Below are 14,444 nucleotides of genomic sequence, written 5' to 3' on the forward strand. Positions count from 1 at the left end.
CAGTGCTTGGTCCAGGCGTCGGGTTCCTTGTTACAGGCAGTCACAGTCAGGGGGAGCCTCTGGATCCTCTCTGCATGCATCGCTGTGGGGTGTCTCGGGCTACTCATGAGGTCGCAGTCACCTGGGAGTCCTCCCTGTGGTGATGGTTCTCTGGAGCTTGATCCGTGGGCATCGGGTGCAAAGGGTGAAGTCTCATGCTTCCGGCGGGAAGAGTGAGGTCTTTAAAAGTTGCTAAGTTCTTGCTGTTGTTGAGCATAGCCGCTGCTAACGGGAGTTTCTTGGCTCTTTGGTTCAGAGCAGTCTTCTGAGGCTTCAGAGGTCACTGGTCCCTGTGGGATACGTCCCTGTTGCAGTTTTCTTCGAGTCAGGAGACAGGCCGGTAGGGCTGGAGCCAAAGCAGTTGTCGTCTCCATCATCTCTGCAGGGGTTTCAGGTTGGCAGTCCTCCTTCTTGGTTCAGGTTGCACAAATCTGATTTCCTGGGTTCTGGGGTGCCCCTAAATACTAGATTTAGGGGTGTTGTTAGGTCAGGAGGGCAGTAGCCAAAGGCTACTGTCCTGGAAGGTGGCTACACCCTCTTTGTGCATCCTCCCTGAGGGGAGGGGGCACATCCCTAATCCTATTGGGGGAATCCTCCAAACTCAAGATGGAGGATTTCTAAAGGTAGGGGTCACCTCAGCTCAGGGCACTGTAGGGGCTGTCCTTACTGGTGGGTGACTCCTCCTGGTTTTTCTCATTATCTCCTCCAGCCTTGCCACCAAAAGTGGGGGCAGTGGCCAGGGGTGGTGGGCATCTCCACTAGCTGGGATGTCCTGGGGTGCTGTAACAAAAGGCATGAGCCTTTGAGGCTCACTGCCAGGTGTTACAGTTCCTGCAGGGGGAGGTGAGAAGCACCTCCAGCCAGTACCAGCTTTGTTTCTCTCCTCAGAGAGCACAAAAGCTATCACCCCAGGGGGGCAGAAACTCGTCTCAGTGGCAGGCTGGCACTGACCAGTCTGTCCTGCACTGAAGGATTGGGAAAATTACAGGGGGCATCTTCTATGATGCCCTCTGCGTGCATTTTGTAAGAAATCCAACACTGGCATCAGTGTGGGTTTATTATTCTGAGAAGTTTGATACCAAACTTCCCAGTATTCAGTGTAGCCATTATGGAGCTGTGTAGTTCGTTTTGACAAACTCCCAGACCATATACTTAATATGGCCACACTGTACTTACAATGTCTAAGAATAGACTTAGACACTGTAGGGGCATATTGCTCATGCAACTATGCCCTCACCTATTGTATAGTGCACCCTGCCTAAGGGCTGTAAGTCCTGCTTGAGGTGTGACTTACCTATGCCACAGGCAGTATTTTGTGGGCATGGCATCCTTAGGGGGATGCCATGTCGACTTTGCCTTTTTCTCCCCGCCAACACACACAATCTACAATGGCAGTGTGCATGTGTTAGGTGAGGGGTCTCTTAGGGTGGCACAGCATATGCTGCAGCCCTTAGGGACCTTCCCTAGTCACAGGGCCCTTGGTACCACTGGTACCTTTTACAAGGGACTTATCTGTGTGCCGTGGGTGTGTCAATTGTGGAAACAATGGTACATTTTTAGTGAAAGAACACTGGTGCTGGGGCCTGGTTTGCAAGGTCCGAGCACACTTCTCTGTCAAGTCAGCATCAATATCATGCAAAAAGTGGGGGGTAACTGCAACTAGGAGCCATTTTCCTACAAACATGTTTATTTTTTGCACTCCTTAGGTAAATACAGAAAAGTTAGACTCTTTTTAGATGTTTCTACACATTCCACGCTACTGCACTTTTTTAATTTTAAAAAACGGACTTGCATTAAACTTATTCTGATAACATTTTGCAACAAATATCTTATAGCTTTTATGATGCATTTAATCTTCATGTTTGCAAACGTACTGTGAGAAAGTAGCCTCTTTCTGGCATTGTTACCCCCAATTTTGGCCTGTTTGTCAGTGTGTTTTTACTTTCTCACTGGGATCCTGCTTGCCAGGACCCCAGTACTCATAGTCTAAGACCTATCGTCAGTGTGTTTTTACTGTCTCACTGGGATCCTGCTAGCCAGGACCCCAGTGCTCATAGTTTGTGAGCTGTGTGTGTTGTCAGTATGCTTGACTGTGTCACTGGAGTTCTTCTAACCAGAACTCCAGTGCTTATGCTCTCTCTGTGTACTAAAGTTGGCACAATAGTTTAGTGACTCCATATGCCAATTCTAATTGACACATTGGTCCTCCCTTATAAGTCCCTAGTATATGGTACCTAGATACCCAGGGCATTGGAGTTCCAGGAGATCCTAATGGGCTGCAGCACTTCTTTTGCCACCCATAAGGAGCTCATACAAACACTCCTTCAAGACTGCCATTGCAGCATGAGTGAAATAGTGCACACACTATTTCACAGCCATTTTTCACTGCACCAGGTAACTTATAAGTCACCTATATGTCTAACCTTTCAGTTACTGATGGCTAGGTGCAAAGTTACCGTGTGTGAGGGCACCCGTGCACTAGCACAGGTGCCCCCATGTTGTCCAGGGCCAATGCGGTGATACCATTATAAGCATGCACTACATATATGTCAACACATATATGTAGCTTCACAATGGTAGCTCTGAAGATGGCCATGCGAGGTGTCTAAAATTGTGAAATTAAACCCCCAATCCAAACCTGGTACTGGGGGGCAATTCCATGCACCCTTGGGGCTCCACCATGGACCCCCAGTACTGCCAAACCAGCTCTCTGACGGTTCCACTGCAGCCCCAGCTGCTGCCCCCTCACAGACAGGTTTCTTCCCTCCTGGGGATTGAGCAGCTCAATCCCAGGAAGGAAGAACAATGCATTTCCTTTAAGAGAGGTGTGTTACACCCTCTCCCATTGGAAATAGGTGATACAGCCATGGGAGGGATATCCTCCCAGAACCTCTGGAAATGCTTTGAAGGGCACAAACGGTGCTCTCCTTCCATATTCCAGTCTACGCCGGTTCAGGGACCCCCAATCCTTGCTCTGGCCTGAAACTGGACAAAGAAAAGGGGAGTGACCACTCCCCTGTCCATCACCACCCCAGTGGTGGTGCCCAGAGCTCCTCCAGAGTGTCCCTGGCATTAGCCATCTTGGATTCCAAGGTGTGGGGACCCTCTGGGAGCATCTGAGTGGCCAGTGCCAGCAGGTGATGTCAGAGAACCTTCCTGATAGGTGCATACCTGGGTAGGTAGCCATTCCCCCTCTCAGTGCTACTTAAGGTCTCTCCTCTGGGTGTTCCCTCAGATTCGGTTTGCAAGACCAGGACTCCTCTAAATCCTCTGCTTCAGCTGCTGACCATCGGATCAACCACAGGCTGCTCCAGGAACCGCTGTAACTGCAACAAAGTGTCCAGGAAGACTACTGTGACCTGCAACTTCAGCTCCAGCCAGCAACTGCAGCGGTTTCCAGGATGTGCACGCTCTGAGGACAGCCTCTCTTCATTCTGCACCAGAAGAACTGAAGGAATCTCCAGTGGAGTGACGGAATCACTTCCCTGCTTCAGCAGGCACCTCTCTGCGACAACGACCACTATGTTGGGACTCCTCTCCTGTCGACGAGCGAGATCCCTGGAACACAGGTGGTGGACCGAAGTGATTCTGACTGTCCAAATGTCCAGCTGTCCAAATTTGGTGGAGGTAAGGACTTGCCTCCCTGTGTCAGACAGTACCCCTGTGCATCGTGTTCTCTGCAGCTCCTTGGGTTTCTCTGCACTTCTTCAAAATGTTCTTCATGCACAGCATAGCCCAGGTCCCCAGAACTCTATCCTGCAACACTTAGCTCCCTTAGTTGTTCTCCGGCGGCATGGACATTTCTGTGTTTTGCTGCATGTCCTGGGACTCCTGTGGGTAATGCCTGGTCTTCTGAGGGCTCTCTGAAATGCTGAGAGGCCCCTCTGTCTCCTCGGTCTGAGTTGAGACCCCTAAGTCTCCCCTGGGTCTGGGCAGCTCCTGTTTGACTCAAAATGCATTCTTGTGTGAACCAAGGCTTGTTGGCGGACTCCAGTGATGCAAACAGCCTGTATCCAACAACGTGACGTGGGACATCTCTTGCACCAAGCAGGAACCTGCAGCTATCTTCTTTGGTGCATTTATGTACTTTTCTTCCAACTGGAGAATCCACTTTTGCACCTTATTCCAGGTGGTCAGGGGATCCTGTTCTTCCTGGAATCTTCATCGACTTCTGGACTTGGTCTCCTCTCTTCACAGGTCTCCAGGTCCAGGAATTCATCAATGGTTGCTTGCAGTCTTTCTTGGTTCTTGCATAATCCTTCATCACAACTTGTAGTGTGTTCTGAGGAAACTTGCTGTACTTTACTCCTGTTTTCCTGGGCTCTGGGTTGGGGTACTTTACTTACCTTTGGTATTTTATACACTCCCAACGTCCCTCTACACACTACACTTACCTAGGGGGGAATCTGACTTTTGCATTCCACTATTTTAGCATATGGTTTGTGCTGCACCTAGGCCCATTGCAACCTATTGTGTTTTTCACTGTTTGCACTATTGTATGACTGTTTACTTACCTGTTTTTGGTTACTAGTGTATATATTGTGTATAATACTTACCTCCAGAAGGGGTATTACCTCTAAGATATTTTTGGCCTTGTGTCACTAAAATAAAGCACCTTTATTTTTGGTAACACTCAGTATTGTCTTTTATTGTGTATGAGTACTGTGTGACAATAGTAGCATTACAAGAGCTTTGCATGTCTTTTAGTTCATCCTTGACTGCTCTGTTACAGCTACCCCTAGACAGCCTAAGCTGCTACAAACTGCCTACATTTCACTAATAAGGGATAACTGGAGCTGGTATACGGTTTAAGTACTGATAAGAAAAGAAGGGTACACTGTTCCAAACAAAATAGAAGTAGAACCTATTTCTACAGGAGCGAGAACCCTCAAGTATCACATTGGATGACTAGCTTCATCATTGGGAAAGCTCCTCGTTAGGCCGGCGCTGCAATACCCAACGGGCTCCCCTGAGGAGGGCTCATAACCGTTTTTGCTCTACTGATAGTTAGAGGAAACTGATCATTCTGATGGGGTACCTGACTGCAAGGTACCTGAGCAATAATGGAGAGAAAACAAGGCTAAATAACATTGGTTATCCATCAACAATAAACAATCATAATTTTAATCAGTGATGATGTGATGGAGACCAAAGTTAAAAACAGAATGGGAGTGCAATGTGAGTGGTTTTGCTATTAAGAGAATGATAGCACAATAATTTCTCTAACTTTTGGTAAACCAAGACATGTGGTTTGCTGAATAGTTTAAATCTGAAAAATAATTTGCAATGTGTTAGTCCTAAAAGCCTTAGGGTGGTCATCCCCCACTGTTTTGCCTACCTCCCTCTACTTTTCTGACACTGTTTTGGCTGGTTTTAGGACTCTGTGCACTTTACAACTGCTAACCAGTGCTAAAGTGCACATGCTCTCTCCCTTTAACATAGTAACATTGGTTAACTTAAAAGTCCCTAAAAAAGTGCACTATCTGTTTCCACGGCCTGTAACTGAAATGCTACTAGTAGGTCTGCAGCACTGATTGTACTCCCCACTAAAGTAGCTACTTAACCATGTCTCAGGCCTGCCATTGCAGGGCCTGCGTGTGCAGTTTCACTGCCACTTTGACTTGCAATTTAAAAGTACTTGCCAAGCCTTAAACTCCTCTTTTTCTACATATAAGTCACCCCTATGGTAGGCCCTAGGTATCCCATAGGGTAGGGGGCCATAGGTAAAAGGCAGGACATGTACACATGTGTTTTACATGTCCTGGTTTTGAAAAACTCTACATTTGTTTTCCACTACTGTGAGGCCTGCTCCTTTCATAGACTAGCATTAGGTCTGCCTTCATATACTTTTTGAGTGGTAAATTCCTATCTGAAAGGGGCAGCAAAGTCATATTTAGTATGGCCATAATAGTAATTGAAAATCAAGATTTTTGGTGAGGTTGAATTTGATAATACTATTTTAGAAGTGTCACTTTTAGAAAAAAAACATTCCTCTGCACTCAAAAACCATCTGTGCCTTACAGCCTGTCTCCAATCAACATCTGGGCTGGGCTGGTTGACAGCTCCCTTGTGCATTTCACCCAGACAACCACAAACACAGGACACTCAGTCACAACTGCACTCATCTGCATATTGAATGGGTCTTCCTGTTCTGGAAGGGTGGAGGGTCTGACACTTACATTTCAAAGACTAGTGACCTGCCCTCACACAATGGACTGACAAACCCCCTACTGGGACCCTGGCAGACAGGACCTTGTGCACTTTAAAACCACTCTTTGTAGTCTCCACCACTTCAAATGCTGTTTTTGGTATATAAACTGGGTCTCTGACCCCACCAACATAAACACTTCTGGACCTGCACTTGAACTCTGTCAGGAGACCTGCCTTGCTGCCCAAAGGCATCTCTGGACTGCTTTGCTGCAATGGACTGCTGCCCTGCTGTTGCCCACCTGCCCTGCTGGCCTCTGACTGTACTCAAAGGACTCTGGCTTCCCCACTAAAGTGCTCTTCAAGGGCTTGGATTGAGCTTGCCTCCTGTTCTGGGGTCTCAGGGACTACAAAGATCTCCCCTGCTAGTTTTTTGCTAGTACACCAACCTCAGTGACTTCGGAACGTCTTCAGTGACGCCAGTGGCACCGCAGCCTGCTCCCTCTCTGTGGACCTCACTGCACGTAATGTCTTTGGCCTGCAACACAAGTCCGACATCGCTGCGACTCCGGTGACGTCACTCAGAGTCATTGCAACACTGCAAAGTCGACACATCAGGTCCTGATGGACCAGACCCAGCAACCCCGCCGGCTCACAAGGAACGAGCAGAGGACAACACATCATCTCACCTGTATCCAGAGAGAGCTGACACTGCACCTCCACCTGCCTCACAGTGCAGAACTGACACCTCTCTCCTCAGACACCGTAAGGGACTGACACAGCACAGACTCCATCAACGCCTCTTTCCGACTCCGTGTGACATCCTTGTTCTTCATTTTTCAAAAGGTACAGTACCTGGGGGTCCGTGTGACTCCATACCTGGGTATCTTTTCATAAGCCAAATCCCCAAATGTTTGAATCCAGCCTGTGGAAGTTGTTGAATTCCAGTGGCGACCTGAGTTGTGGAATGCTGATCTTGGAACTATTATAATTCTTGAAAAACAGTGACATGTTCACTTCTGTCAAAAGGTGTGTCTGCTGCCACTGCCCCAAGGCCATCAGAATCTAGAATGAACATAGAGATGCCAAATAGGACTTTCTATGGGGGAAAGCCACCTAAACATCTTTGAGACAGATTATTTATTGCTCTCTGGACCCCATGTAGGCAATGGATCTCACTACAACCTGAACCGAATAGTTTAGCTGCCAAGGATTGCTTTAAGTCTCGGCTTTTAAGTTCCACAATCGAATTTTCCTTCGGGATGATATAGAGAAGAATAATGCACCAGTACGCCCAATGTTCCCATGGCATCCCTGTAAGCCCTAGAGGCAAAGTCACGGTACTGGTCTGACTGGAATGCAGCAACTGCACATGTCCAGTTAAAGACTTACAAATCTTTAATATCAGTGCAAGGGTCAGCTGCTAAGTGTGGCCACACCCACAGGAATCTGGAGCAAGAATCTACAGCTAATAGAAAATATTTGTATTCACCATCTGAATCTGAATTTAAGGGGTCACAGTGGTCTAGGTACACATACTTCATAGGCTTGTTTGAAACTATGATAGGTGTCTGCGGCGGGTGCTTGATGGTGGAACCTTTGATTTGTTAACATATGTCACAACTAAAGACATACTGTTTGGTATGTTGGTATAGACCAAACCACCAGTAATGCTTTTGTGACAATGATAGAGTAGTCACCACACCAGCATGGGCAGAAGCAACACTTTCATGTGCTGCTTTAATTAGTTATAGCTTACGATCTTGGTTGGAGTTCACATGATCACCTACCCCTGGTCTTTTTTCATTAAAAATATTTTGGGCACTCAAGTGGTAGGAATATTTTGTTGGGTATGCTTTTGGTATGGGCTTGCCATCAGCCAAGCGTTTACAGCAACCAAAATTTCATCATCCACCCTCGTATGAGAATGAGTTAACGCAGCAATAGTTGTCATAACAGCTACAGACTTAACCGCTTCATCAGCCAATGATACCTCAATGTGTATTCCAACGCATTGATAGCGCAATGTATGCTTTACATGACCCTGTGGCAGTTGGTCTTTTAATTCTGCCACCTTCCCCCAGAGCATTTTATGCTTGATGGTGTTTCTTTTAGAATATCTGAGTCCATTTACACACTATTAGTGTAAGTTGTCATTGAAGGACTGGACATAATAATTCTGATTGCACACAATAGGTGTGGAGAATTTGGGATTCATATGTTCCAGTGGGAGAATCAGTGCTTTGAGCTCTGGAAACTGAGCTGTGCAGTCTCCAAGGGACTCTGTGGAGGTTTGTTGATGATGGAACACACAATCTCTCCTGACTCCATAAATGGCTATGCAAGTCATGGAATACTGATGTTTAGTACCTATTTCAGGTTGTGCCGAACCATCTATGTAAATTATGTATTTGTTATATTCTAGAAGCATGACACTAGTGGGCATGGTGTACTCAAGTTTATATTGGAGAAATTCCCTGGTTTGTAATTTTGGAACAAAAACATAATCAACATCAGTGGCGGTCAAGGAGATAGTCTACCATATCTATTGTGAATGTAACACTTGGTAACAGCCTCAAGGGTTGGAGATGGTGTAACAACAATAATGCGTTTGCCCTGGGCAAATAGTTTCTCTGTAATGATGGCCATGTGAACTGCAGTCAGCATTTTTTCAGTTGATTCGAAACCCATATCTGAGTTAGAATATAAATTAGTACTGTGTCACCTTCATTGAATGTGACTTATGTGAATTCAATAGCACCCGGAATTATGTGTATCACCACATTTGTTTTATTTTCAAGAATATGTAAGTGTTTTGCTTTAAGCATGTCAGACTGTGATGATCTGAGTATCTGTGTGGGTTGGAGTTTCCAAGGTTTGCCGGAAAAATGTGGATGAATTACATCATACAATTGGTTCATCCATTGTGCATAATCTGTTATATGTTTTCTGGCAGAATTGAGAATCTTAACACGGATTGCAATTTTTTGATGGTATTTTGTGGGTGTAATTATGCACACCTCTCTGGGAAGTTAAGTGCTAGACTCTTCCCCTCATTTGAAAGTGTGTACCCCAAGAATAGGACACTGTGAAAAGCAAGTTTTGTTTTCTTAAAGTTAAACTTGTAGCCTTGTTTGTCAAGTCTTAATACTATGTGACCTACTTTGGCCAAATGTTTATTGAGGTAGTCATCTGTTAGATAAATGTCATCTACATAAGACAACTCCTCAGGATCAATACCATGCAGAATTGATGTTACACAGGCTGCGAACAATCCAGGGCTATTTTTATACTCTTTTTGGGGTGTCATGTAAAATAAGACATGGACTGTCAAACTAAGTTAAGACAGGGATCTCAACCCCGGAACAAGAGGGCCCGTACGACAGAGCTTTGGAGTTACAGATCCATTTAAAGGAATTTGGCCTTCGGTCCTATTCCTCTATATGTTCATGGACCGCCTCAGTGACTTGCAATACTTTTGCGGTGTACAGCAGGAGCTACTTTATCCCATAAATCTCTGCCTAGGATACACCTACGAAGTGCATTCTTAGACTTTTAGAAATAGTTATTAGAACTCCAAAACATTGGTTAACTGATTGTATCACCCCTGGAAAGGGTCTAGTAAAGCCATTGACTTTTGTCACGAAAGCTCTCAGTGGCAGGAATTAGATTTTTGCATCCATGGAAGGTCCATCACCAGCCGGATACTTTTCATGCCTCTCATGGCTCTGGTCATGTACCTGATGTTTTACCCAACTCAGCATTCTAATGTGAGACATAGTGGGGGGGGGGATGTCAAGGCTTAACACAGTTTCAATCTGTGCATGTTGCTCATTGGTGTTAAGGTGTGTATGTGCATTGAATCTCAGCCCACCCCCCCAAGTTGTTGACAATTGTGTAGTATTAGGGGCCCAAATCCTTTGATGTTAACCTGTACTGATCTCATCCCCCTGAGAAGGTGCCAACTGTGTTGTATTATGTGCCCAAATACTCTGATGTTAACCAGTATGCATAAAAACTCTCAGCCCCCTGAAGGAGATGTTTATTGATAGGTGTCACATGATCAATGTTATCTTTTACTGTTGAGGCTGTCAGAGGTCTGTATTAGCCAAATGCAGTTAGATGGGAATGCTCTAATCGGTCCCCTGCAAACATGGTATGTTGCTGAAATCTCACAAGATCTTGGCAAATCACAGCAACCAACGTGGGTGTAGCATGCTAGCAGGGTATTTAAACCTTGCCCTTGGCTCCAACACCAGCATTGCCTTGTGTATTCTCTATGATAGCATTGCTACGAAAGAAACCAGGACTTACCTGAACTCATCCACTTCATCAACACGTTGAACTCCAGCCACCGCATCTGGTAATGCAACTCCCCTAGGAAAAAAAGAAAGATCAAGGGATGAATACACAATACAGAAGCACTGTTTTGTATTAATTTGTCAAGTCAGAGGGATGCACGTGCATAAGATCACTATTCTAAAATGGCACTCAGAACTATTGAGCAAGGTATGCATGGCTTGTTAAGAAAAATGCCTGCACTTTCGCTATGGTAATCAACTACTAACTGCTAACACAATTTGTAAGGGGTGTTCACTTGCAGGGAGCATACAATAGAAGCCAGCAAAGTAATAAGAAAATTAAGTGGTAGGACTAAATCCAGAACTAAAAACATTTTTGCGAAAAAGACTGTGGACAAGAATTGACAATGTACACCAATGTTCCTTAAGAATAGAACAACATTCTGTACAGCTGCAGAAAGCTCTGTTGTTATTGTACGGGAAGTTTCTACATCAATATAATAGTGATGATATCAGATTCTTATTTCTATGTCTCTTTTCACACGCATTTGTCATACCTTGACATGTGCATTTGCTTACATTGTGTAATTGTGTTGCAAATTTAGAATCTCTATTTCCTGGGCCCATTCTGGAACAGGATATCTAGTGCTACCCCACCCAATAAACCAGCAACTAGGTGTGTCTGCATAAGTCCCACAGTTGATCGCAGGTAGACATTCAGTAGTACTTCAGGGTGGGATTACAACAAGCATTATACCCGTGCTCTTTCAGTGACTGATGATTGTTCTTTCTTTTCAAAGTTTGATAGCTGTGCGCACTGAGGGACTTCCATACTGAACTCCCAGAACCTCCTCCCTTGTACACCAGCTGTCTTCCTTGTTAAGTTTAATACACATTAGTAAGAGAGTAGGGACTGGATTTGGAATGCATCATCTCTGCAGTACTACACCGCCGATTTGAGGTATCAATCAATCAATCAATCAATCAGTTTTTGTAAAGCACAATTACTCACCTGTGAGGGTCTCAAGGCGCTGGTGGTGGGTCTGGGCTTCATTCAAAGAGCCATGGTTTGAGGTTCTTTGTGAAGATGGTGAGAGATGGGCTTTGTCTGAAGTGCGTAGGCAGGTTGTTCCAGCTCTTGGCTGCGAGATATGTGGAAGATCTTCCTCTGGCGGTGGTTTTCCTGATGCGTGGGACGGTAGCCAGTGCCAACTCTGTGGAGCAGAGGGGCCTGATGGGGTTATGAAAGGAGATGCAATGGTTCAGGTAGACCGGTCCGATGTTGTGCAGGGCCTTGTATGTGTGGGTGAGTAGTCTGAAGTTGATTTGCTTCTCTACTGGGAGCCAATGGAGGGTCCTCAGGTTTTGGGAGATGTCCATGCAGGGGAGGTTCAGAACTAGGCAGTGTTTTGCATCAGTTGTAGTTTCCTGATGTTCTTTGTTGTGGTGCCGGTGTAGAGTGCTTTGCCGTAGTCGAGCTTGCTAGTGACTAGGGCATGGGTGATTGTTTTGCAGCAGTTGACAGGGACCCATTTGAACATTTTGTGGAGTTGGCAGAGGGTGTGCCAGCAGGAAGAGGAGAATGAGTTTCCCTGTTGGGTCATTGTTTCGGAGGAGTCGAGGATGATGAGTCAGAGTAGGTGGTGCACTGAACGATGTGGGCCACCAGGAGTCATCCCAGGCTGAGGTGGAGTATCCAAAGATGAGGAGCTCGGTCTTGTCCAACTTCAGCTTGAGGCAGCTTTCCCTCATCCAGGAAGTGATGGCTTTCGTCCCGGTGTGAAAGTTCCTCTTAGCTTTGTCCGGGTCTTCAGTGAGGGATATGATGATTTGTGTGCCATCGGCGTATGACACAATGTTAATTTCATGGTCTCTGATGATGGCTGCCAGCAGGTCCATCTATGTGTTGAATGCATTGTCTCTGTTGTAGATGTGGTGAGGACAGGGTTCTGTAGGAGCTCTGGAGTGAATTCTGTTCATGATGATTTCTGTTTCTTCTGTGGTGAGCCTGGAACAGCTGTGGAGGGTTTGGGTGGGTTCTGGGGGTCTGGGTCAGTTGTAGGTTGTGACGCTGAGTGAGTTCTACAGGAGGAAGTTGTCATAGATGTCCTTAATATTGCAGTGGAAGAAAGTGGCCAGTTTATCGCAGTGGTCTTACGATGGGGGAATGTTGGTGGCTTCGGAGGGAGGATTGGTGAATTTGTTGATTACAGTAAAGTGTTCTCTCGTGTTGTGCAGGGAGTTGTTCATGCATTCACTGAGTGCAGCATTTTTTTGGATTTTTGATGCCTTGGTGATGAGTGGCAATGGTGGCTCTGAAATAGGCAAGGTCTTCGCTGGTATTACTGTTTCTCAATTTCTTCTCTGGGTGCCTGCAGTTGCCTTTCGATTCTTGGAGTTAGGCGGTGAACCAGCTGTCTTTTTGTAGGATGAGCTTGACTGAGGTTAATCAGTGGGGGGCTAAGGAGTTGGTGCATTCGGTGATCAGGAGTTGAGGTTGCATGCTGCAGCATTGGCATAGTCAGTGGGGATGATTTGGCAAGGGTCATGGTGAGTTGCTCATCGGGGATTGTGTTCCATTTCCTGTGGGGGGCCCTGGGGATGCGGAAGTGGCCTTTGGGTGTGGTGATGGAAAAGTGCATGCAGTGCTGGTCAGTCCAGTCTGGAGTGGAGGTATCCTTGAAGGTGATCCGGTTGCTTGAAGTAAAAATGGGGTCTAGTGTGTGTCCTGCGGCGTGCATGGATGCAGAGATCAGTTGCTTGAGGCCGAGGGTGGTGAGCTTGTCGAGTAGGGAAGTAGTGTTTTGGTCATTGCGGTCCTCGAGGTGGAAATTCAAGTCATCCAGAAGGAGGTATTTGATGGATGCTAGGGCGTGGGGCTGGCGATGTCTACAATGGCGTTGATGAAGGCTGGGCAGGGGCCAAGCGGTCTGTAGACTAGGATGCCATAGAGGGAGGAGTTGTGAGTGGTGTGGATCAGTCAGTATAGGTGTTCCATTGTGGTGTAGTGTTCCTACGTGTTGACCGTGATGTGGAGTGAGAACTTGTGTAAAATGGCCCATCCTTCGTCTGGGCAGGAGGGTCAGTCTTTCAGTAGGAAGTTGTAGTCATCTGGGATTGCAATGGCGATGTCCAGTCCGGAGGTAGGGTTAGTCCAGGTCTCGGTTAGGAAGACAATGTCTGGGTAGGTGTAGTCGATCAGGTTCCAGAGTTTGGTGGTGAGCTTGTGGAGGGAGCGTGTATTCAGAAGGCGGCAGTTGATGAGGTTGTGGCATCAGTAGTTTCAGCTTGTGGGTGTTCCAGTTGTCAGTTGTGGCTGAAACTGAGGTTGCCGTTCCGGAAGGAAAAAGACCTGTGGGTGTCCTTAGGAGATGTGGTGCAGCAGGTGCTGGGACTTCCAGTGTTAAGGCAGTGGAGGGTCTTGGCGTCGTAACACAGGGTTGCCAGGGAATGGCTTGTCGGAGATCCAGGGTTGCTGGCGCAGGGTGCAGTTCAGGCCTGGACAGGCACAGACGGCCTTGCCTTTGGTGCACCAGCAACGTGGCCACGCTGCAGCTGCCATTAAGAAGGGGAAGTAGGTGGGGGGTCCAGTCAGCTGGGAGGCAGGAGGGTGGGAACAGCGCTTCACAGGGGAAGGGGGCAGAGCTGCAGAGGCAGCAGGAGAGTGGGAGGGAGAGGGGAACAGAAAGGCAGAAAATAGGAGGAGAGACAGAAAGAAGAAGAAAGAACCAAAATGAAGTAAAACAGAGGTAAAATGCAGAAGTAAAAACCAGGAGTGAGGAGAGACAGAGAGAAGGAAATAATTATTTGTAGATGGCCACTATGCCATCAAAGATGAGGTACAAGCAGGAGCCTGCGGGTGTAGGAGAGCCTTGAACTGAGAGTCAGGCAGACTCTCAGTTTGTTCCCTGAGGTAGAGGCAGCAGCAGGAGAAGCTGGGGAGGGCAACAGATGCTG

The sequence above is a fragment of the Pleurodeles waltl genome, chromosome 11, assembly GCF_031143425.1.
Source record: "Pleurodeles waltl isolate 20211129_DDA chromosome 11, aPleWal1.hap1.20221129, whole genome shotgun sequence".
Lineage (NCBI taxonomy): Eukaryota > Metazoa > Chordata > Amphibia > Caudata > Salamandridae > Pleurodeles > Pleurodeles waltl.